General features: G+C 39.4%; 1 pseudogene; it reads right to left on the bottom strand.

Annotated features, from left to right (window-relative positions):
- Positions 1–7,124: 7,124 nt before the first annotated feature.
- LOC124192216 lies at positions 7,125–9,230 on the bottom strand (annotated as a pseudogene).
- Positions 9,231–24,551: the final 15,321 nt, after the last annotated feature.

Below are 24,551 nucleotides of genomic sequence, written 5' to 3'. Positions count from 1 at the left end.
CGGGTGTCGCGAATAATCGGGCCGGTGGTAGCAACTTCTGGGTCAACCCAATCGACGGAGTCGACAATGCGGCGGGCCTTCCGGCGGGTGTGGCCATCGTGCGTTGAAATGTAGTCGCTGGAGCTGCCGGAACATGATCAGCCGTGTTGGTCGTCTGCACGTTTTCTGCCGGTGGTGGTTGACTGAGTGGCGCGGGTTGATTAAAAATGCTCGGAAGCAAGGTGCGTCTTCTCACAGACCCAGACGGAGCGCTCGATGTTGACATCGCTCGTGTTTCGGTTGCCGCGCCGTCGGCTCCGGTGATGTCGGCTAACTGCTGCCGCATGATGGCGCCAGTGAGTTGTTGCAGCTCCATTTCGTCCTTTAACTTCCGCTGTTCACGATCTGCATCTATTTGGCGTTGTCTAACTTGCAGCTCTCTCAAGGAATCATCTTCTTCCGCTTGACGTTTCGCCTCATCCTCCGCTTGTTGAAGTTTGAGTCGAGCTTCTTGCTCTTTTCTTTCAGCTTCCAGAATTTTCGCCTGCGCGGAAGATACGCTGCTGTGTCTCGACGATGCTCGGGTTGCAACAGAAGCGGACGATTGAGGTTTTGTAAGGAGCAGATACTTGTCGCAGTCTGCCAGTAACTTTTGTTGGTCATAAATGACGGCTTGAATCCATTGTCGTTGACCCTCTAAGTCATCTCTCGAAAAATTCGCCAGGTTGGCGCAAACGTATCGGTCATGCCGCCTCTCCAACTCTTCGAAGTCTCGAACGTAAACTGCTCGAAGAGCCCGTACTTCATCGCGGTCGGAGCCGATTCTCACTGCTTTCATCATCTTCTTCCCTGACTTCGTGTGGACCGATTTCCCGCCGGTACGGAGGTTCTTAAGATGATCCGGATCTTCGGTCGCTTCCGGATCAAATTGGACCTCCTCCTCTTCATCGTCAACTCGTTCGTCGTCATCTTCTTCATCGATAGGCGGAAGGGCTATCGCTTGTGACTCCATGTCGAAGCTTGTTCACTTCCGAAGATGAAACACGCGTGTTGTGGTCGATCGGGTAGATGAGATGATGTAAGATGGTGATGAAGGTGAGCAATGGCGGGCGAGATGACGTGTCGAATGATAACAAAGACGCAACCAATAAGGCGGACTTAAAACCAAAGACGCAACCAATAAGGCGGACTTGGAATAAAGACGCAACCAATATGGCGGACTTTAAACAGGAAACGATAGGCACAACAAATAAGGCGGACTTGATAAAAGACGCAGCCTAAATATGGCGGACTTGACGGAAGCAAGACGCAGCCAATAAACGTACCAAACGGGAGACGCAACCAATAAATATGGCGGATTCGACAAGGCAAAGATGTGGCCGAAATAAATGTACCAAAACGAGAGACGCAACCAATAAAAATGGCGGACTCGACAAAGAAAGATGTGGCCGGAGTATATTGTATGAGGGACGCAACCAATTAGGCGGACTTGGGCGAAAGACGCAACCAACGTGGCGGACTTGCCGGAAGCAAGACGCAGCCAAAAAATGGCGGACTTAAAGGCGCAAGACTCTATCTATAAAATGGCGGACTCAACAAACAAAGCGAGAGACGCAACCAATAAGGCGGACTCAACAAACAATAGACATGGCCAAAGGGATTTATTTTAAAACGAAGCGCGATCAAAGGCGGGGAGTGGCTAACAAAGGACGCAACCAATATGGCGGACAAGGGATTTATTCTTGACGTCCTTCGTGCTGTGCGGTAGAAACTTGTTGATCGGTTGATTTCCTTTTGGCGAGGATCTGCTGCATAATTTCTTCTGCTTCTTTGATGAGCGCTTCACGGTTGTGAATGATCGGCGCCGGAGAAATTGGACGAACGGCCGGATCAGGATTTCGGCCGGCTCGGATGGTCTTGGCGATTTCTTCGGCTTCCTTGATCGCCTTGTCGATGATGGCCTGTCGATCGCTTACGGGTTGGACAATGATGCGGCGATCGACGACTGGTCTGCGAATGATCGCGCTCCTGCGAGCGAGCGCCAAAGGTGGCGCGCGTGCGTCGGGGAGAGCGGCAGGATTTTGATGGCGCGATCGACGGACGACTCTTCTCTTCTCTCTCAACACTGCCTTCTGTTCTTCGTCCTTCTTCTTGCCACGAGGCAGTTTCAGGCTAGGGGGGAGATCAGCTCTCCTCTGGCTCAAATTGGCGATGAAAGATGACGGGGTGGTAAGATGGCGACGATACGGGCGGATGTGTTGAGATGCGATGATACACGATTATGAACGATGGGACACGAGGGTTGACGGAGGGTTTCACGCGTATGCGCAAACGGCGAAACCAACGAATCTGCCACGCGGGTCTTTCTCGGGAACGTGATGATGATTTTCGGTATGACGGGGTGATGGTGCTGCACGGACCTGTAGACGAATGTACCGGGCGGGATACAGGAAGCACCGATCAGCCGAACGTCGGTATGCAGGAAGCGGGTCGCAGAGAGTGTAGTTGAGCTCAATCCAATCTCTGGGAATTTCCTGACGGAACGCGTGTGTGAGAGGGCCGATGGGCCGAGGAACGTCAATTCCCGGTCGATGCACCAAATGTTTGCTTCTCACACCGGAATGAAAAACTTCAGAGTCGCAATTAACTGGAGTCGAATGTATTTCGGCTCAGGGAAAAACGGGAACACAAAATCAGGTTTAGGCGACGGGACGATAGTTGCCAGCTATACGTCCCCACGTTAAACACAGAGAAAAATCGGAAAACGGAAAGCGAAACTGAAACGTAAAGTGTGGAGCGTCGGCACATGTGCGCTCTACACCAGAAAAAACTTTAAGTGAATAATCTTCTCGGTTTGGCTCCTCCCTTCTTGCCCGATTCCCTTACCCTCGTTACAGGTGTTGCCGGATTGATTTTCTTTGATTCGAGTGGGTCCGAAAAATTGACAGCCTTGGGAATCTTAGACTTTCCAACAAAGTGACCGACCCTCAACATTTTCTCCGGCCATCTTCTTTGCTGGCCTTTCTTCCTCCCCCCGCGCTTGTTTTCTTAGAATATTTCGGGGTAAAAGAACTCGCCAAGTGACTGCCTTTTCTGGTTTCTTCTCCGCACTATCGTTTGTTGTGTTTAATCTGAGAAACAGTGGAGTTACCGGGGTGAAACGTTTGTATAGTTGCCCGCGGACTGCTGCTGATCATTCCAACAGTTTCTATCTTTTTAACCGTCAAGTGCTGGACTCGGGAGTGGTGCGTCAGAAAATACACATACGTTTTCGAGAGAGGAAAAAGCTTTTCTTTGGCCTCAAAACTTTTTGTTTGTTCGTTCGTTTTTTTGGGGGTTTTTTTTTTCGTTTTCTTTTCTATTTCCCGTTTGAATATTGTGCAGAGTTTGTTCAACCGTTTCCAGCGAAGAAGAACGAGTGTGTATTCCATCCATTTTAGTGCCGTGTGCATGTGTATAGACTGCCGTTGCGCATCGCGGATATACAGGACAGCAGCGGAGCAGGCCGTGAGCGGGTCGGGTTCGTCCGTCCCCAGAGAAGACGGGAAAACGTATCATCCTCGTTGGGAAATGCTGCAAATTCGGGAGTCTCGTGTTCACTTGGTCGATTCGCTCACCAGCACGACAGGACAGTTGCCGGTGAAAATCGTACAGAGTGATCCGCTGCCGATAACTACCATCCCGATGTCGCTGGCACGAATATCTTTTTTCGCCGTTGTTTTCCTGACTCTGCCCGGTGAGTCCAGGTGAGTCAAAATCTAAAAAGAGACAAAATGTCAAAAGTATTATCTAACATCTTTTTAGCTTGTCTGTCTTGTTTGTTCTGTGTTTGTTTTCTTTGTTACCCTTTCTTATTACGACTTCCGAGTACTCTTTGTGGCCGTTTCCATGGACTTCCATCCAGCCCACGCGTTACCCCTTTTTATTTTATTTGATTTTGTTGGTTCCGGCAACAATATCGGGAGATGATGTATCGGGAGATGATCGCGAGATGATCACGCGAATCATTTCCCGTAAAGGAGAAAAACGTGACCATGCCTACGCATTAAAAAAATACACACACGGCTTATTTAGTACAGTGTACACCCACCCGAATGTGTATAATGTATAGTACGATAGGATATATTTATAAGTATTATATAGTCCTGTATAAAGAAAATCGCATCCGCACGATATTGGCTTTCCTATCTACGGGTGGAGTCTGGAGTGCCGGTTCGGTTGAGTAGGCGCCGGCGGGTAATTCATCATTGTATCCTCCTCCAAACAGGATACACTAGTCTAATTAGGCTGAAGCCGAAAAAAGAAAAATAAAGAAAACTAGGGAGAGAAAGAAGAAGAACATCCAAGAGCCACAGAAACAAAAGCACAAAGAAATAGCGAGGAACCTGTGCACTGGCTGGCTGGCTGGCTGCTATTATATATACCCTACTTCTACTACTGCTACTGCTACTACTGCTCATGATGGCTATAAAGAGACAGGCGTCTATATAACCACACACACACATATTATATGCTCGAGATCTCTACTCTCTGTAACATTTTGACGATGAGACTTATTGAGTACATTCCCCTCCTCTCCCCGTATATATACACACAGAGAGTGCTTGGCTTGTTACAGCAACAATCCAAAATTCCACGCAATAATTGTATATCTTTGATCTTCTCAATCTATTATTTTCTCTTTCGGTTTTTTCTATACATTTCCAACCCAATGTGAAATGGCGGCTCCTCCTGCTGCTCCTGCCTTCATTATATGAAAAAGGGAAGAAAATGTTTAGTTTTTTTATCTATTCGCTTTATATAGGCTTGTGTGGCTCCTTATAAGCCAACTTATATAGACATCCGGGAGCGAGTACCCCGAACAAAAGTGGTTGGCTACACAATGGACGTTGTGTTGAGTATTTTGGGGTTTTTGCATAAATTCAATGGGTCCAACTACGGATCGATCGTGACGATAATTCTTACGTCATACGCTTTTTCTAAGCAAAATGGCAAAGATGAACTGAGCGATCCGACTTCGTTTTTCAAAAAGGTTTATGTAAGCGAAACAACACCAACTAACGGCGTATACAAAATTAATGATTTATTACGCTCTTCCCAGGGAATTTTACCATGAAACCTTTGGCATCAATTACGAAAGTCTTTTAGTAGATTTGTATCAAAAACAACTTTTACCAAAAAGAGATTTTATAAGACTCAGAAAATTAGACATGAAACGACACGAACATCAAGTCGTTACGTTGATTGAAGAATTAATAGGAAAATGTGGTCCCGCAGAGGACGCCTTTTTGAAATTTCATGAGAATTTAAAGGTTTAAAAAAAAATGTTGCAGGATGATTTTCTTAGATTTACATACAGTCCTGTTATGAAAATAATTTTGGTGTTTAGTTTTAAAGGTTGTTTTAGCAGTTTTTCGAAGGTAAATTCTCTGCCTGATTTTTTAGACTCAGTTACCCTGAGTAATAATTGATTTTTTTTTTCATTTCGTATACGTGTTACTATCTTGGTGTGTATGCACTAGATGTTTTTGGAAAAGGTAATTACTTTTTCAATAAAATAATAAAAAAAAATTTGAATATAAAAAAGAATTACACGGAAATCGAAATGGATATATGGAACTGTGTGATCGATGGTTGCTGGGATTCAACGAGGGCTCGGGTGAGTTGAAGATCGTCGGTGAGATCACGGGATTGATGCCGGGCCAGCCAGCTTTCACGTTCAGGAATTCGGCGACTTCTTCAGCTACGGAAGCGACGCCTCGACTGGCCAACTAAACATTTCAACCCGACCATGACGGCTCACGGCCCGCGAGTGAATAATTTTCTTTTTAATTTGGAGTAATTGCCAGAATAAGAAGTACTTTTCCGTAAGCTCATGATGCGTAAGCCTATCTTTAATATACACAAGATGAAACCTTCCCCAAATTGAGGTCACGGTCACATACGATTGTGGTATTTACTAGTGCTAGTAATCATCGTGCGTGAAACTCGTGATTGCTAACAACAGATTTCATCAATTTATTACCATAAAATTTAACTTTATCGACGAGATAGAGAAGTCATGTCCGCCGTGGGTGGGTACTGGACCTAGACCAGCAAAAGGGGTTGATTGATGGCCTAATTTTATTTCATGTACTACGTGACAAAAGCATTTTTTGGGCGTAACTATTTTTCTTCCGGCGGATATCGCAATCCAATCAATGAACTTTAGAAATTACTTTTTAATCTTTTGAAAAAAACCCACATGAAATTGACTGATTGACAGACGAAAGTGATGTGGAACTCGATTGTTGAAGTATTGATTACCAATCGGTTATAAGCGGTTGCGTATTTTATAAATGTTGTTTATTGTCATTAAATTTACTGTTTAAGTTGTCACCTGAACATAGTGTCCCAGATAATTTCAACTCTTGGTGGACGGTCAATTCCTTTAAATGAGTATTCTAATTTATTCCATTCCAATTGGACTGAAATAATTAGAGTACACTATGTCAGTGCAACGTTAAATACACGGTACCTCAATGTAAAATCAATCGAGTATTTAAAGGTATACATCTATGAAAGTTCGCTAGTGTTTGTCTTAACGGTTAAAGGTAGATATAGAAACTTTTAATAATTCAAGTCGAATTTAGCTAAGGCTACTATATTACGCCAATAAGTAGTTTTGCATTTCACTTGCCCATTATTTGATTGCGTAACCGAGTAGAAAAACAAAAGATGGCTGAGACGTTTAGACGACAATTGGCCTCTCATAAAGTTCCACTTCGTCAGGTTCCACACGAGAGCGACGGAACTTTCACTGGGGGAACTTATTCGATTTTTGAAATTTCAAAAGTTCTTGCCTAAATAAGACTTATAAATTCAGGTTCGCCATTTTTGCTTTTGAACAAGCCATAATATACCATGAATGTTTCTGGTCCTGTGGTCACTGGTACTGACCATTTATGAATTTTTGGAATTTTGCCTTTAATTTGAATAATTCAACTTAACGGCAAACGGCAATAGAGTCTTACATTTTATTTGCTCTTAAATTTAAGTTTATTTAGCGTCTTGTTCAAAACTTGATTATTTAATTCATTCAATTAAAATGTATTGAGCAATTGCATCAGGAAGCATTGCTTAATGGCTAACACAAAACAAGGAAGTTCTTTTAAAGGGTTTTGTATTTTCCTTTATTTTTCATGCAGTTTGTGTTTGTACACTTTGACAATGTGCAACAAAAATAGACGATGGTAAACATCGAAAAAAAAAACGAAGGCGCAGAGGAGGGGGTATAAGTAGATGCAAGGAAGTTGCTATATGAATCACAACAAAAATAAGCCGTTTTGGTTTCCTTTGAAAAAAGAAAGGAAATGTTATAAACTAGCCAGATTCGATGTCCAGCGGGGTTCATTATTCCTAGAAGACAACCCTGTGGTGTGGGGAATGAATAAACATGAATAATTAAGGTGGAAGAAATAAGCGATGGAGGTGGAGAGAATCTATAGCAACAATCAGCTGAATCTTTTTTTAAATCCAGGGATAGACGGAAAACACAGACGACATGAGCCGATCTAAATAGCCAAAATTCGATTACAAGGCACCGGATTCACACATGTACAACGGTTGAAAAAGAGAAAAAAATGAATGGGATAACATGGAACGATGGAAGGTAATAATGGGACGAATGGCAGGATTAGGCCGAAGATTGGAGCAGCTGCCTCAACTGACGCAACACCGTTTCCATCAGCTTCTTCTTGTCTCGCTCGCTCTTTTTCAGGACGGAAAACACCGTTCGCTTGTCAGCCTCACGCAACCTGTTAAACGGGCAACAACAAAGAAACGCAAGGCAATGAATATGGGCAGCAGGGACGGTTGAGACAGTTCGAATTACTTTTCCAAAACGGTAATGGCTCGCTGGGGCGAAACACGCAAGTATTTGCTGGTATCCTGACCATAATCGTGAAAGTAAGCTGACCAGTCCCAGGACAGCAACAAATCCAGCAGCTGGCGCAGGTCCAAAAATGAAGACAACAAGGTCCCGTCCTCGAACCGGTTCGGAAGCCGCAAATTCTAACATCAAAAGGAACATGCTTTATCGATTAGAATAATCTAATTAATTGGGTAGCAACTTACGCTCGCATTGAATGACGTCAAGGTTCACTTGCTGAAGGGCTCCCATGGAAATTGATTTGACATCGTCGCTGAGTAGAAGATCCATCAGAATTTCAGCGATGTGACGGCAGGCCGTCAGACAGGCGTTTTGGGCAACGTGTTCCTTTTGGTTTTTAAAAGAAGAAAAAACAATTGAAAAACGGTTAGTCCCATCCGTCATTGTCATCCGCATTTGGAAAGAAGAATCGATTAAAACATTTTGCACGAGGACGTGGCCTTATTTGGTCAGATAAGCGCCACTCCAGTCAGGATGAAGCAATTGCCCATCTGGTTCGAGCAGCCCAAAGTACTTGCCCACCTTGAGATTGGTAAAGGCCTGGAAGGTGCTCTGCAGGAAGGCGATCAAGTCCATCAGAAAAGAAGAGGCTTGACCCGATGGCTCATTGAGCTGCCAGTCGTAGTTGGCCAACTCCATAAACTCGTCCATTTTGCGCTTGAGGGCCTCGTAGATCTGCTGCTCGGCGTCGTCCCTCACGTCGCGGAAGACGGCCCGCCCTTGCAGCCGGGCAATGTGCGACAACTCACGCGAGGCCCCCGTCAGCTGGGCGATAAACTCCTCCAGCCAGCCGTTGGACTCCTCCAGGTAATTGGTGTTGATCGAGATCTGAATGAGTTGGAGGAGCGACAGCGACGGCTTGCGGATCAGAGTCGAAAGGCATCCGCTGAGCGTCCAAGTCAGCAGCAAATTGGTGTAGCGCCTCAGCGTGTCGTCGATCTCCTGGTCGGCCAAATTCAGATCCTGCGATTTATCCACGATTTATCCACCTGGCTGGAAATTCGCCCGTCAAAGGTGTTCTCAACTTCACCGAGTGCTCGGGTGAGTTGAGGATCGTCGGTGAGATCACGGGATTGACGCCGGGCCAGCACGGCTTTCACGTTCACGAATTCGGCGACATCTTCAGCAACGGGTGCGACTGGACTGGCAAACATTTCAACCCGACCAAGGCGCTTCACGGAGCCCCGGGCGATGCTCCCGACCGCCGTCACGCCGGCGATTACGGCAACATTTTGGCCGATGCTTCGGGAGTGGCTAAGGTCGACATGGTGGACACGATGACGGCGCTGAGCGGGCCGAATTCCATCATCGGACGGGCCATGGTCGTTCACGCCAACATGGACGATCTCGGCCGCCAAGACAACGAAGGCAGCCGGACGACGGGCAATTCCGGGCCCCGCATCGCTTGCGGCATCATCTTCATCGCCCCCTGATCTATTTCCTTAAAAAATTAATTCGCTCTTTTTTTATGCCATATCTTATATGACATTTGATTTTCAATTGTTTTAATTAAGTGAAGCAAAATTTATTATTTTCTGATTGCTGCGCATGGTCATTGTATAGGACCAATTGGATAGGCTGTGAAATGTTTTGAATTGAAGAAATTTGGGATTGCTGGCCTGAATTTTAAAAATAAAACAAATAAATACACTGATGCTATTAATTGAGTTTTATTGTTTTTATTTGATCTCTTATTCGAAGTCACCGTTTGTATTAACTCAAAGAATTTATGGCTTTATAACGTCTGCTGCGTTCCGTGTTAAACTCTTATACTACTCTTTCTCTATTCGCCGGAATGTTCGCAAGCATCGCGATCGTCTCCAAACGGTCAATCCTTTGCAACATTTGCCTGTGTTCCAACTGGAACTGTGCATTTTCGATAGCAAAATGCTGATTTTGATTTTCCATCGCGTTGTTGGCATCTAGTTGTCTGTGCCGGTTGCAACAGAATTCAGGTTGCTGCGTTTTGACGGCGGGTGTTTTGTCTTTATTAGGTTGCGAAATCAATTTTCCATAAAGGTGAAAGCCCCCGCCCCCTCCACCGCCTTCTCGAGAAACCACTTTTACGTCAAAGAAAAGTTCTTGGAAAAGTTGAAATTCATGTTTATCATCTTGAAGTTGGTATACCTTTGTGGCTCGCTTATCTTATTGAGTTATTAGGTCCTGATATGCAGTAGGTCGCGTGAATATCTTTATTAGTAATGTTGTTATTAGTAATGCATTGTGCATTTGTAATACACACAACGTTGTTATTGGAAACAGGGATCAACACCTCTTGATTCAGTAGTTGAATAAAGCAGTTCATTATTTACATCAAATAAAATAACAACCATTTCGAGAATGCCGCGCATTGAGACGGGATTCAAGTGAGTTAAAGTATACCGAAACACAGGATTTCATTTGGCCCATAACTAAGAAAAAAGTTGCGTGTTGACCTAAGTCTTTTTGGCTACCCATTCATAACTGTATAAAAATGCGATGCAGTTTATTCACGTTTTTTTCATGAAAGCAATTTTTGTATCAGTAATGCAATTGACTAACGTGTGGTTACAACAAGCAGCGTCGTCACTAGTCGCACTAGTCTGCGCTGAAACTTGGGCTGCAGATGGTAAACCCACGACGGGAATGCGACTTTGGCACCCCCCCGGCAACAGCCCGGGCTTTACCCCAACTTTTGCCTCCGCATCGGTTGGAAGATCCGATAGATAATAGAAAAATGGTGTTTCTTTCATTATGCTGGCTATAAAATATATTCTGTTGATCAATGAACATCAGTCGTTTTTGCAATTGGCATTGGATACTATTTTCATTTTTTATATAGGGTTAAGGAATTAATTATTTCAACTAATAAGCAGAATTCTGAATTCGTTAACACATTTAATGAACGATTTATTATTATATTCTGGGTCGCAGTGAAATCTGTAATCAGTGCGGATCTGAAGATTCAATTTCTGAGAAGCGAATTGAGTACTTCACTCCTGCTGAGCACCTGTGATTACGGGTCGATAAGAATATCCGGTAACATTTGATTCTAATCGACATCGATCTTCACTATGGGTTTAGATATTTGTAATGAAAAGATCAATCAACCTTATCTCAAAATGTTGTCAAGTTGACGTTGTTCAACATGCACCTTTAAACAAGTCGACGTCGTCAATACATTGAGACACTTAGGTCGATCAATGAATTATTATATTAAACGCCAACATATCAGCAATGTTCATTGTCCAGTATCTGAATAAAACCACCGTGATTCGATTTAATTCAATTAAATGTTCCTCACCGTAGCCGAAAACACCAATGCGACGGGAAGAGGTCATTCACGTCCGCCTGTTAGCATTCCAACAATATAGCTTCATTCACGTTCCGTGTCATAGATTTCACTGAATGTTCATGCAAGGAATAAAATGAAAGATTGGATGATTTCTAACACTGAATATTTCATTGATTGTTCGCAAATCGGCAAATCGTTACGAATAATCCTAATGACAGAGTTGAAGGGCAGAGAATAATTGGTAATCTTGTAGGGGATAATTGGTCACACAATGGCCGCATCTGGCACTTTTTCGTGAATTAATTCTTAGTTCACGCCACCTAATCTAATTACACGCAATGAGCCACGATGCACAAGCCGTCACGCATAGGAAGCTGTGATTTGTAAAGAAATTCGTTAACTCACTGACAATTTTTTAGTCACTTTTGCAAGAAATGGTGTGTTATCAGTATTGAAGTGTAAACACTGCACACATCAATTGTGTTACCTTTCGATGTCTCGGCAACATTCTTAAACTCGAATCTCATCATTAACCTCTAATTATTTGCGTCACTAGAAAGCCAGTGTTGACTTCGGGATGAAGAATTTTTCTGTGATAGATCTCATCCCTTCAAAGATTAATCATAATAGTGCATAGAAAATTAAAAATAATTGGTTACTAAACCACAATATGAAAGGTACATGACTCGATATCATGCTAGCGCATCAAAACGACGTTTTCCTGATATGGTTAACAAATAGTACGTTGATTTTGGAAGGAGGGGTCAACACCTCATAATTCAGTAGCTGATTAAAGCAGTTCACAATTTAAATCGTCCGGGAGGAAGGCGATCGCTTCCTACGAGTGGGAGGTGGCTTCTTCTTTATTTTTTTTTCTGTAGTGGAAATAGAAAAACAGAATAAATAGGTTTCCATCCGCTGGCTGGCGGTGGCGGCGGCCACTGCACGCGGGATCTTGACTGGCAAGTCAATCAGCTGTATAGGTTAAACAAGCGCTCGATGGCTCGATCCTGCAGCCTTTTATGCCGTGTGGGTGTCTGTGTTCAAACTGATTGTTTGCTCGCCTTCTTTTGTCAAGACAAACACATTCGAGACGAGAGCCCAACGATTTGGATTTGCTGCGAGAAAGCATTATACACGCACAAACAGCGCCGCCTAGATATACGCGGCTATACGTTATATATAATCATTTATAGGTAATTAAGACATTCGTATAGCAAGCACTTTACGGCATCCGAGATCATCAATTACACGCGCTTTCATGTGCAGCTTTGATAATATAAAAACAATGACATTTCACTATATATAAACGTTTTTGTTTGGGATTGTTTTGACAATTTCCAAGCATGAAATCGAATTTTTGGTGTTTCACGCTGAAGCATATGTGTCAGCTGACACCGCCAGCCAGTCCCGTCATCAACAAAACATGTTTACGTGATGTGTCTTGAGTTTTTTTTTTTTTTTGGGGGGGGGGGATAAAATGCCGAGTTCAAACGTGTCGAACCTCATCCACTAGGCCCCCAAACCGTTGCCGTTTGAATAATCGTTCACGAAAATTGGCGGTTGATCTTATTATTATTTCCTCGCTCAAAGTGATGTAGGATGAGAGAGAAAAAGAGAGAGACGACGACGATGCCTAATCACCACCCGATCTAATTCCACGTCGAAAAAAAAAAATCCTTTCAACTGGGAGAGTTCATCGAGTTTCTGGCTGTTTTTATGGCGGCCGTTCAAGGAAGAAAGAGCCGAGAGAGAGCCGAGAGGGACAAATAAATTTTGGATGCACTCCCACCAACAAAAGAGAAGGGAAAATAAATAAAAATAAAAGACGATGGCGAATGCGCAGCAACATAAACATGCAAACACCATCGCACAAATACATAACAGTCAATGCTGATGCCAAAATTATACGAGCCTACTTGAAATCTTTCGGAAATCGGAAAATGACGAGAACATTTGGAAGAAAAAGAAACAAAAAAAAAAAAAAGAACGACAAAAATTTCATTTTTCCCTCCTCTTTTCGACTGTATCCGTCCTATATATACATCTACAGACTCTACACACAACTACAAGCGTGACGTGTAATTGCCAAGAGCAATCCATCACGGGAAAGATGCGGCTGGTTGGCCTTTGGCAATGAGTCCTAACCGGGACTGCAGAAGTGATTGGGAGCCATCGACGGAGGATTTGGCGATTCTATCGTCTATCATTTTCAAATTGCTCAGCTGCATCATCATCGTGCATGCTGCTGAGCGCATCGATTTCATGTTGATTTAGATGTGTATAGTCTGTGGGCATGATGACGCATGTCTCCTCCTTGGCGTGTATATAGTATCTCTATTCAGCTTTGTTTCTCAACAGTTATTCCCCAACAGCATTGTTGCATTTTCGCCAGCGCTGGATCGCGCGATTTATATGTACGGCGGCAATAACAAATAAAGAGGCGGAGAAAGGAAAAGAAATAAGACAGGATTTTTTGGCGTTTGGTTTTTGCGTTCGTCGGTTCCTGTTTTTCTGGTCGTTGCCGCCATCCTGCACAGACACGGAGCACAAAAGGAGCGTGAGAGGAGAAGACAAACACAAAACAAAAAACAAAAAAAAAAGAATAAACGACCGGTCTTAAATAACTGGCGTATAGGAATCGACTCGGTCGGTTTCTGCTTTTGCCAGGAAGTGCGCGACTATTGCGCCATTCTTTTCTATGCTGCTGCTGGGCTGTGTATGTTTTTCACTTCACACAACTCTTCATGACAGACAGGCCACTTGATCATTTTATTCAGCACATATAGCGTTCGTTCCATATATTCCATAAAATGTGCAACATCAAAACTATGCCCGTTCAAAAATGTGTAGACCTACATAATAATACAGACGAAGAAACAGCAGGGCCTCGCTGATGCATGCCGACTCGCTCGACCGGGGCGGGTGGAAAATATATTCAAGCGGAGAAGAAACCATAAATATGAGCACAGAACAGCCGTGGCTAGATGTATGATGGTGATACCTTCTAGTATATATCTATAGATAGTATTATTATTACAAAGTATACGGAGAGCGACATACATAGTGTCGAAGTGTCTGCTGGTGGTTTTAGCGGAGAATATGTGTGTGTGGGGAGGGGGATTTTCGCTGGCGGTTAAAGAAAAGTTATCCACAAAATCTGGTGGAAACTTCAATGCAAGTTTTCACGGGAAAGTAGGGTGGAGGCTGGTTACGTCGGCCATGTAACCAGTAAAGAATACTGCACTAAGGGTACGGATGGTAGTTGTGGTAGTCGTTGAACAACAGTCCGAGTGTTTTTTAGAGGGCCAGGGATGAGTTTGAGTAATGGTTTTTTAATTATGTTATATATTTATTCAAAAGGTAAGTAATGGCTTCGTTTGGTATACCAGGAAAGTTCTTACTTGTTGCTTCCATGTTTTTATGGATTTTTGATAAAAAATGGAAATTAGAGCTAGTAAGGGGACGGTCGCAGTTGGCTTCGTCTTCAGTGGGGGTTATGAGGTGGAGAGACGAATAAATTTCCAGAGGTAGCACAATTTGTTTGCTTTAGGTTTTTAAATTTTCAAGTGAATTCCTTTTGAGAGAGTTCTTTATACTTATATTGATAAGATAACTGTCTGTTGGTTTTATTATAATCTTTAAAATTCCAGATAACAGTGTAACAGCCTTTATCAGCAGCCTTTAAGATATAGAATTGTGCGGAGTGCTAGTTTCTCCGTTTCAGAAATTAATTTATCATGAAACAGATAAAATGGGACAGTATAAGGATTATAGAGTTGGGATAGGGATTGGATGATTCTTTCATCATGAACCCATGATAATTGGTGTTTGAAGGTCCAAGTATTTATAATGAAGGGTGAAAGCCATTATCTCTGGTAATAGTGGTAAAGTTTGGATTTAAAGAAAAGATGGGTGTGCTACCCAGGTAGCATTGGATGTCATTGGGATGTCTATTTGATATTCCCATGTCATTTTGATGTTCCTGTCAATTAGTTGAAATGAATTTGTTATAAATTATTTGACATCCCATGTATGATACGAAATGGATATGTATGTGACATTACATTTGTTAATGAACAATTCTACACTATTTTCTGATATTTTTTAATGTATTATTTACTGCACAAAAATTGACATCAATTTTTGTATATGCGAATCACGTGAATTTGACATTAAGTAATTTTACGTAAATTAAAAACATGCGAAAATAATGTGTAAAATTTGACATCATTTTTAAAATATCATAACGACATGTTATTGGTATAACGTTTTCCAATACAAATTTTTGAAATGCAAAATTGACGTGAAATTGATATATTAATATTGACATCATATTTCAAAAAAGAAAATAACTTGCTATTGACATGCTTTTTGTTATATCATTTTTCGAATAAAAAATGGACACGTACTTTACAAATTTATGTTCACATCGTTTTTCTTTTACAATTTATGCTATGAAACGGACATTTAAATGATGTACTATTTTTTATATAACATTTTCAAATAGAAAATGGACATCTTAATAAATAAATTAATGCTATTGTTTAACATCCTTTTTGAAATATGAAACGCACACATTAATCTTCCACTGCTTTTACCAATAACATATATTTTTTTAACTGCCCAAATAAAATTGAAAGGATAGATCACATGAAACTGACGTGCAGTGAACCAAAATTGTGTATTAATCATCAAATTTTTTAAGTATGTCTTTGTTTAGGGGAAAATAGTTACCGAAAGCATAACCCTATCTCAGAGATAACAATTTTAAGACAATTAGTTGCTGGGAATTTAAAAAATATGGTTCAAAAATGAAATCATAGGTTGTGAAGAAGTGGAAAAAAAACAAAGCTTTTTTCGTAATTTAAGGAAACACATTTCACAACATCCCTGCAATCAGCAATTGGCATAATAATGTTATCTCCTTCTTCATCCTGTTCATGTGTGTCACAGACGAAGATTTTTAGAAGATGGGCCTTCATTGGGAATTCATATAAATTAATGAAATTTCCGCGTTCGTCTTTTAATCAATATTCTTTGAAAGAAAGAAATTCTTTTGTATTTCCCTCTATCTTCAGGACCCGACATTTATTACTTATCACAAAAGAGTCAGCTGGCCTTGCTTTAATTGATTCAAAATGAAATGCATATGGACCATAATGATGTTTTATAACATCACCCTCAACGAAATTGTCAAAATTATCAAACATATCAAACATGTCTTTTGGGCGTTTTATTGATATTAAAAAATATTTAAAATGAAACATTAAAACGATATCTAATTCATGCATTTTTATTGAGATCAATGTCATGCGGTTTAATTGACATCCATGCTTAAACCAAGCAATAAAACCCATAAATAATGCACATCAATGGATTTGCCATGAAATTCTGCCTCGTTTGACATACAGACATTGTGAAATAACTAATTTTTTTTTTCGAAATTTGTTGTTCAAAAACAAGGCTGCTGTTCCAGAATTCGAAGTTTTCTTCCATTTCCTGGTAACGAAATATTTTAAAAAATACTCAAAATATTGAGAAAACCTTATGTTTTATTGCAGAACTTTTTATTCCCTATCTTTTGGTATAATTATTTATAGCATTGATCCACTTTCACTCTAGATATTCTTTACGACAAGATTTTTTCTTACAGCTAGCACAGGGTTCAAATTTCTTGTCCGTAAGGAAAATTGTGAGATTTTTAACAATTTCTCGCTTAATCCTAAGTATTACAAGATGCCATTTTGCTCAATTATAAAAAAAAATTCGTTGATACAAATAAATGCAATTGGCAAATTGGCTTGGATCTGGCCAGACTCGATCCAACGTCACTGGAATAATTTTTGGTTAATAATGCTTTTTACTAAGCAATAACACCCATAAATAATTCTCATCAATGGATTCCATGATATTCTGCGTCGATTGATATACAGACATTGTGAAATAACTAAAAATGTTTTTTTTTCGAAATTTGTTGTTCAAAAATACATTTGATGTTCGAGAATTCGAAGTTTTCTTCCATTTCCTGGTAACGAAATATTTCAAAAAATACTAAAAATATTGAGAAAACCTTGCGTAATATTCTAGAACTTTTTATTCCCTATCTTTTGGTATAATTATTTATAGTATTAGTCCACTTTTACTCTAGATATTTTTTACAGCGTTATTTTTTCTTACAGCTAAAATAGGGTACACATTTCTTGTCCGTAAGGAAAATTGTGAGATTTTTAAGAATTTATTTTTTAATCCTAAGTATTTAAAGATGCCCTTTCGCTCAATTATGAATAAATATTTATCAATTTCAAACAAATAAAAGTGGCAATTTTCTTGGATCTTGCCAGACTCGATCCAACGTCACTGAAATAATGTTTGGCTAATAATTCTTAAACTAAGCATTAAAACCCACAAATAATGCACATCTGAGATTTGCCTTGAAATTCTGCATCGATTGATGTACAGAAATTGTGAAATAACGAAAATATGTTTTTTTTTAATTTGTTCAAAAACGTGTCTGCTGTTCCGAAATTCGCAGTTTCCTTCCATTTCCTGGTAACTTAATATTTCAAAAATACTCAAAAAATAGAGAAAACCTTATGTAATATTGTAGAAATTTTTATTTCCTATTTTGTTGTATAATTATTTATAGTTTTAGTCCACTTTTACTCTAGATATTCTTTACAGTGTGATTTTTTCTTACAACTAGCATAGAGTACAAATTTCTTGTTTGTAAGGAAAATTGTGAGATTTTTAAGAATTTATCGCTTAATCCTAAGTATTACAAGATTCCCTTTCGATCAATGATCATAAATATTCATCAATTTCAAAAAAAAAGTGGCAATTTTCTTGGATGTGGTCTGACTCGATCCAAAGTCACTGAAATATTTGTTGGTTGATATTGCTGAAACTAAGCAATAAAACCCATAAATAATGCACATCAATGGATTTGCATCGAAATTCTGCATAATCGATTGATGTATTGACATTGTGAAATAACAAAAAAATTTTGTTGTCCTAATACTTAGTTCCAAAATTTGCAGTTTTCTTCCATTTCCTAGAAACGAAATATTTCGAAAAATACTCGAACTATCGAGAAAACATTGTGTAAAATTGTAGAACCCTATATTCTCTATCTTTTTGTACAATTATTTATAACATTATGCCATTTTTGCTCTAGATAATCCCTACGACGTGACAACAAGTTGCTCAAATTTCCTGCCCAAAAGGGAAATTGTGATTTTTCAATTTACGGTTTCTCGTTTAATCCTAAGTTTTAAAATATACCCTTTCACTCAATAGCGTATACCGCCCAATAGTTCAAATTTAGTTTCATTGGAATTCATATTTAACCTCTTATTTTTTTGTACGAATTCGTATTTTCGTTGATTGTGTCCCATATAGTTTTTTTTCCCATAACTTTTTCTTAGTTACGGTGTGAATATCTGCCATAAGATACCGTGTAAACAATAGTGGTTGTAACCGATAGATTTATTACATTATCCGTTATACTAAATGTTTTTACTCCAATATGGTTGGTCTAAATTCATTCATATTTGCATATATGGTGTAAGATTTAACAAGTTATTGTTTATTATTTTCCTTTATTTTTATAAGTTTCAATTATAAGTGAGAATTTGTCGGGAATGCCATATACCACTTTCCAAAAATTGTTGCTGAAGAACTTCGAAAAAGAATAACTTTGGAAATCATTTTCGGTAGAGGAGAATTTTGTTGAGGGAGTAGGAATGAGCAAATAATAGTATTGAAAGAGCTTTTGACTGGATTAGACTTTTAGGGGATCACTTATCGATCCACTCAGCTTTATTTTATGTCTTTATGAGTTTCGTCAAAGGTATTGTAATCTGTTTTGTAGCAAAATTAGCTACTCAAAGAGGCTAACTGTGTTTTTATATGCAAAAAGTAAATTACAATGTAGTGTGTACTAAACTCTAATTATTTTTAATTAGGCTTTGAAAATAAGAGTCGCGTGAGTCTACCTGTTATTTTTTGGGGAGTAAATTATTGAAATTTGAAATTAAATCCTGTGGGGCAGCAAACTTCATAAAATTTCAAGGAAATCTGTGAATTAAGAACATTACTTTTACAATACCATCGATATTGATTTTCATATAAAAGTGACGTAACTGTCGTATTCATGAACTCGAGTGTAAGTTTACATAAACCTACATTTAAAAAACATGAATTGAGAACATTACAATTTAAATACTATCTATATATTAATGGTCGTATTAAAATTGAAGAAAAACCATAACAAAAAAAAACGTGCTTAATAAATGCATTTTTTAAAATCAATTCCGTTAGTCGTCAAAAAGCAGTCATGGCAGATAAAAGTCAGTTTGTTTCCGATCTTGACTTGCAAAATATGTCAAGTAAATTGCAAAGAAAAAAGAGAAGATTGAATTAATTGAGCGAGTTAGTGCAAGACTGACGAAATATCTAAAGAAAATAGAGAACTTCGAGAAAATATTGATCATAGAAAAATTTTTGTAGTTGACCCGTCGATCAACGACATTGAATAAGAAGATGGCGAAGTTGTTGCTTTCGAAGAAGAAAATTTGTTAAGTTCGGTGATTGCAACATCTAAGAGGTTGTAGGATGGATAAAGTAATATTGCATCTGTCCCTTGGTCACATGTTTGCAGTGGAACCAAATGGAAGTCTATTTCAGTATGTTACAAAAAATAATAAAGATAAACCAACTTTTAATTTTAATTTATTTAGATTTAATCAGGATTAAGTTTATGATGATAGAAGAAATTGGAATTTTATTAAATCAATTTCTTGCGTTTATTCAACTGGCTGATCAAGACGACAATAACTTTATAGAACAAATAGTGAGAAGAAGACGAAGAGATATTCTCAGTCGGCTTTTAGAATGCCATCGTGTAGTTTTGATGCGAGTTGAAGAAAATAGGTCGGTATATTACTCGGCATATGTCAGAACTTGGTTTGAAACTTATCCCGAACGACATTTCAAACGAGACTTTCGATTTACTAAACCTACTTTTCGGGTAAGAAAACAAATCGTTTCAAAGCCAGAATTCTCTTACTGATTAAACAAAGCTATTTTGATAAAGAATAAGGCTATTGTTGCGCATTATATAGAAAAACATTGTGTTTTTAGGTACTTGTTGAGTTGGTGAGCCCCTTCATACTAGGAGATTATGTATATAACGGCCTTCCTGTCACAGACAAATTAATGATAATGGTCTGGTGCCTTGCGAATCGAGAAGCATATCGTGTTTTATCAAGACGTTTTGCCATTAATCAAGGAACTGTACACTACGTAGTGATGAAGACGATGAAAGTTATCTTTAATATGGCGAACCGATTCATAAGATGGCCAAGGTTAGAAGACTACCAAGAACTATCAAGAAATTTTGAAATTGTCAATACTCTCGGTTAGTTAAATGTCTAGTCAAAATTTTCTCATAGATTATAAATATTTTTATTGTATAGGGGCACTTGATGCTTCGGAATTTGAAATCCGCCAACTCTTAAATCAGCTGCCTTCATACACCAGCAGAAAGTGTAAACGACAATAAAGCTACAGATAGTATCAACGCGTGATTTAGAAATCATTGATGCAGCAGTGGAATTTCCCGGAAGTTTGGGAGATGGTAGAATTCTGAGAAACAGTCCTCTTTCCGAAGCATTGGGTGTCAGGCTTGGCCAAACAGATTACCATATCCTCGCTGATACAGCCTATCCTCTACGTGAACATATTCTTGTACCGTTTAGAAATAATAGAGATCTAGAAGACCACGAGTTAGCATACAACCGTGCCGTAAAAAGTGACCGTCAGGTTGTGGAGAGGGAATTTGGTTTACTCAATATGAAGTGGCGACGGCTTAAATTTTTAGACATATTCAAAATGAAGTACGCTCATCGAATGGTCTTGGTTTGTTGTTGTTTTCATAATTTCGGTTTACGTCGTGATGGGTGGATAGACGATGCCCCACAAGTTGACGATGATGATGAAGTCGATCCAGACTATGAGTTCGATGAAGAACGGGAGACGGAAGCTGGTGTCGAAAAACGACGACGCATCGCTGAGGAGTTCATCTTTTAGAGTGTCTAAAATAAACTTGATTTTCAACACAATTGTTAACCAAAATTTTCGTTTGTATTTCTTTCTTAAAGAGAGGATTGTGTTTAATGAGATCACAGGGCAAAAGGCATTTGAAAATGAAAACTTAAATTACAGTCGAATTCTAATTGTTAAATAAAACCACAACAAAAACTGAGATTCAAACGTTGCTGACTTGAACTAAGAATTGCTTATTTTTTTCTTGAAAGGACGAAACATTTTCTCACAGGGCAGTCTAGTCGATTTCTTCAATCTGAAACATGAGGTTCAAGCAACATCGTTAGAAAAATTAAAAATTGTTTAAAATTAAATAGATTATTAAATGGAACTTACAGCTTTGGCCACTTTATTATCTTCATCGACTCTTCTGTATTTGGCCAAGAAAGCCTCTGAAACCTTTTCAATAGCTTTAGCTGCAGAAATAATAGCGTTAGATTTAGCAGAACTCGTTTCGTTGCTTGCTTTTATCTCAGCTAGAAACTCTTTGTCCATTGCAGCACTATCCATTTCTAAATCTATAAGACGAGAGATTGATTCTGAATTCGGCATTTTTCCTTTTTGTCTTCTCGAGCGAGTTTCTTGGCTATTTTCCGATGACGGACGGCGGTTAGGTGAAGGAGTTAAATCCCTAGATCTCTTTTTCGAGGTTGCGGCTCCAACTCCATGGACATGTTCAAGAGTTGACGAATCTTCCAGCCCTAAGACTTGGTTCATTCGCGAAAAAAAAGGCCACTGGACGCGTTTTTCTTTGTTGGCTTCAGGAATTTGGTCATTGATTTCATTGAACTTTTTCTTCAGGGAGGCAAATTTCCCGCTGCACTGATCTGCAGTTGTATGAATTCCACGCTTCATCAATTCAACAGTAATCTGCAATAAAATTAATTGAGTGTCACTTTTACGAAATACTATGAGCTTAACTTACATGAAGATATATGCATTTAACTTCTATAACAATTGATAGTGGCATTATGAAATAGAAATGATTAAATAACTTTCGAAAGCTTATACCTCTTGCCACAATGTTGACGCACGCTCGTGTTTTTTTGTTAAATCGTGGCTGGAATTGTAAATACACGTCCAATAAAGCTTCAACTTCTGCGAATGTCCAGCGTTGAACGCCAGCGTTGATGGACTGTGGCTTGGTAGACTGTGATAAACCTATAACGAAACAAATCAATGAATAAAATCATTCAGCATGAAGTCTAAACAGAAAAAGATAGTTGAATATACCATCTTTCGTGTGTTCAACAGTTTGCTTCTGTGCGATCGGTATTAGTTGACTGGCCACAACTGGTTTTGAAACCGACAATATTGCTGAATGAGAAGCAGAGACATCACAAGATGCTGATGGAGCTGATGGAATGGAGCTGGATGAAAGTGCTGTGGTCCCACCTCCTGCACCTGCTAACATTAGAATTTTTATTACTAAAAAATACATTGGCAAAATAAATAAAACAATCAATTCAATTAGTAAATTACCAGTCTCATATTTTAAAAATGCAGGATCTCTGGCTTCTATTTTACTTCTCAAAATTTTTGGAAAATTTTGCATAAATGTTGGCTCTGCATACAAAATTCCAAAATAAATTGAAAGAATTAAGAAAAATTAGATTCACAGAATTTTTACCTGTTTGAATTCTATGTTGCACATCCTTATTTATTGAGATAAGAAATTTCCTCCCAGTCAATTGATATTCAAAAAATACGCAGTTTGGAGATTTTTCTAACGCTTTGACGTTCGCCATTTTCGGCTGCTAAACGAGTGTGACGAAAAGAAATTTTTATTCGATTTGTTGGCTACAGCACTCAATCAAATCGCCTAATCAAAAACTATACTTCGCATCAATTCTTTCTCGTCAAAAGAGAAAGAGAGAAAAAGGTCCGCCGTTTATTGCTAGAAAACTCTCTTCTGTATTGGCTAAGAAACCTTGTCACGTGACATTTGGCAACGTTGATTGGGTGGTTTTCAAGTCGTTCACTTAACGAACCCCTGGTCTCTACGGTGGAACCCGACTCGACCCTTCGGATTGGCTCTCTCATCATACAGTGTTGCCAAAATGCGCCTTAATTGTCCTTCCAGACTTCAGATTTCAAATCAATAGGGATAGACTATTTTCTAAGGATATTAAAAGGCCAAGGATATACTCCAGGGCAAAGGGGGAAGCCTAATTACGGTATCAGCAGTCGAAAAATTAAAATCGATGCCAAGCCAAGCAATCCCATTATTTTTCAAAACCTTTCGGCAAAAAGTCTTTTTTTAACCCATATCTAGGTTTTTGTCATATTTTTTTAGTAAAGAGTGGTTTGAGGTTGCCATCTTAGATAGTTTTTACTATAACGAAAAGTGTACGAATGGAAAAACAAAGGGAGAGTGAAAAAAAGAGAGACCGACCCCTTTTTTCCCTACTCTATTCTTCCCTTCCTTGACTTTCCTTCCATTCGTACCCTTTTTTTATGGACAATGCCAAAGCTTTTGGGTTGTGGTTGCACCAAACTGGGAATTAAAAACTATCCAAGATGGCAACCTCGAACCACTCTATGCCTGTCTTTTTTCTCCCCCTGCCCCTAACATTTAAAATCTCGGTATTTGGAAAAACCGGCAACTACGGGAGGGGGAAACAAAGAGAAAATAATTGAGAAATGAAAACTTTACATTTTCACATCGTCGTTTCGTCACATCGTTTTCACAAGTCTAAGATTTCCCAGTCCAAAAATCATTTTCGTCCGACGAAAACTTGAGTTTTGGCGAATTTTCAAAAAGCCGTTTTCCCATAAGCTTCTCTCAGCTGTGCGGAAACTTCAGTTAGTTACTGTAAGAAAATCAAAATTAACGTGTAGTTTCAAATTGGATGTTTTTTTGTCAGATTGACTGTACTACTAGACCTATTTTGTATTTTCGTCACTTGATCTTCATTCTTCCACAATTTTTCCAGGCGGCAGGCGCTCACTTCAATAGGATCGCCACCTATTGGGCTAAATTAATACTAAAGCCATCTATGGGTAAGAAAAAGCAACTTTCATTGCAAAAAAAACGATCTGTCTCCATCCCTTAAAAAAAATAATCTGAAAATGAAAACAATAAAGAGACAAACGTCCGATCGAGATCCAAACATTCCATCTTCTAGCCTTTTTTTGATTTATTTTATTATTATTTTAATACTTTAAGTTTCAGTGCGTCAGCAGAGCTAATGCGTCCTATATAAACTCTGCCGACCGGCATCATATCTATTAACTGGTCGGGAGCGGACGCTCGGGACT

Source organism: Daphnia pulex, chromosome 1 (genome assembly GCF_021134715.1).
Source record: "Daphnia pulex isolate KAP4 chromosome 1, ASM2113471v1".
Lineage (NCBI taxonomy): Eukaryota > Metazoa > Arthropoda > Branchiopoda > Diplostraca > Daphniidae > Daphnia > Daphnia pulex.
The sequence above is the reverse complement of the archived record's forward strand: the minus strand, read 5'-3'. Positions and strand labels throughout refer to the sequence as shown.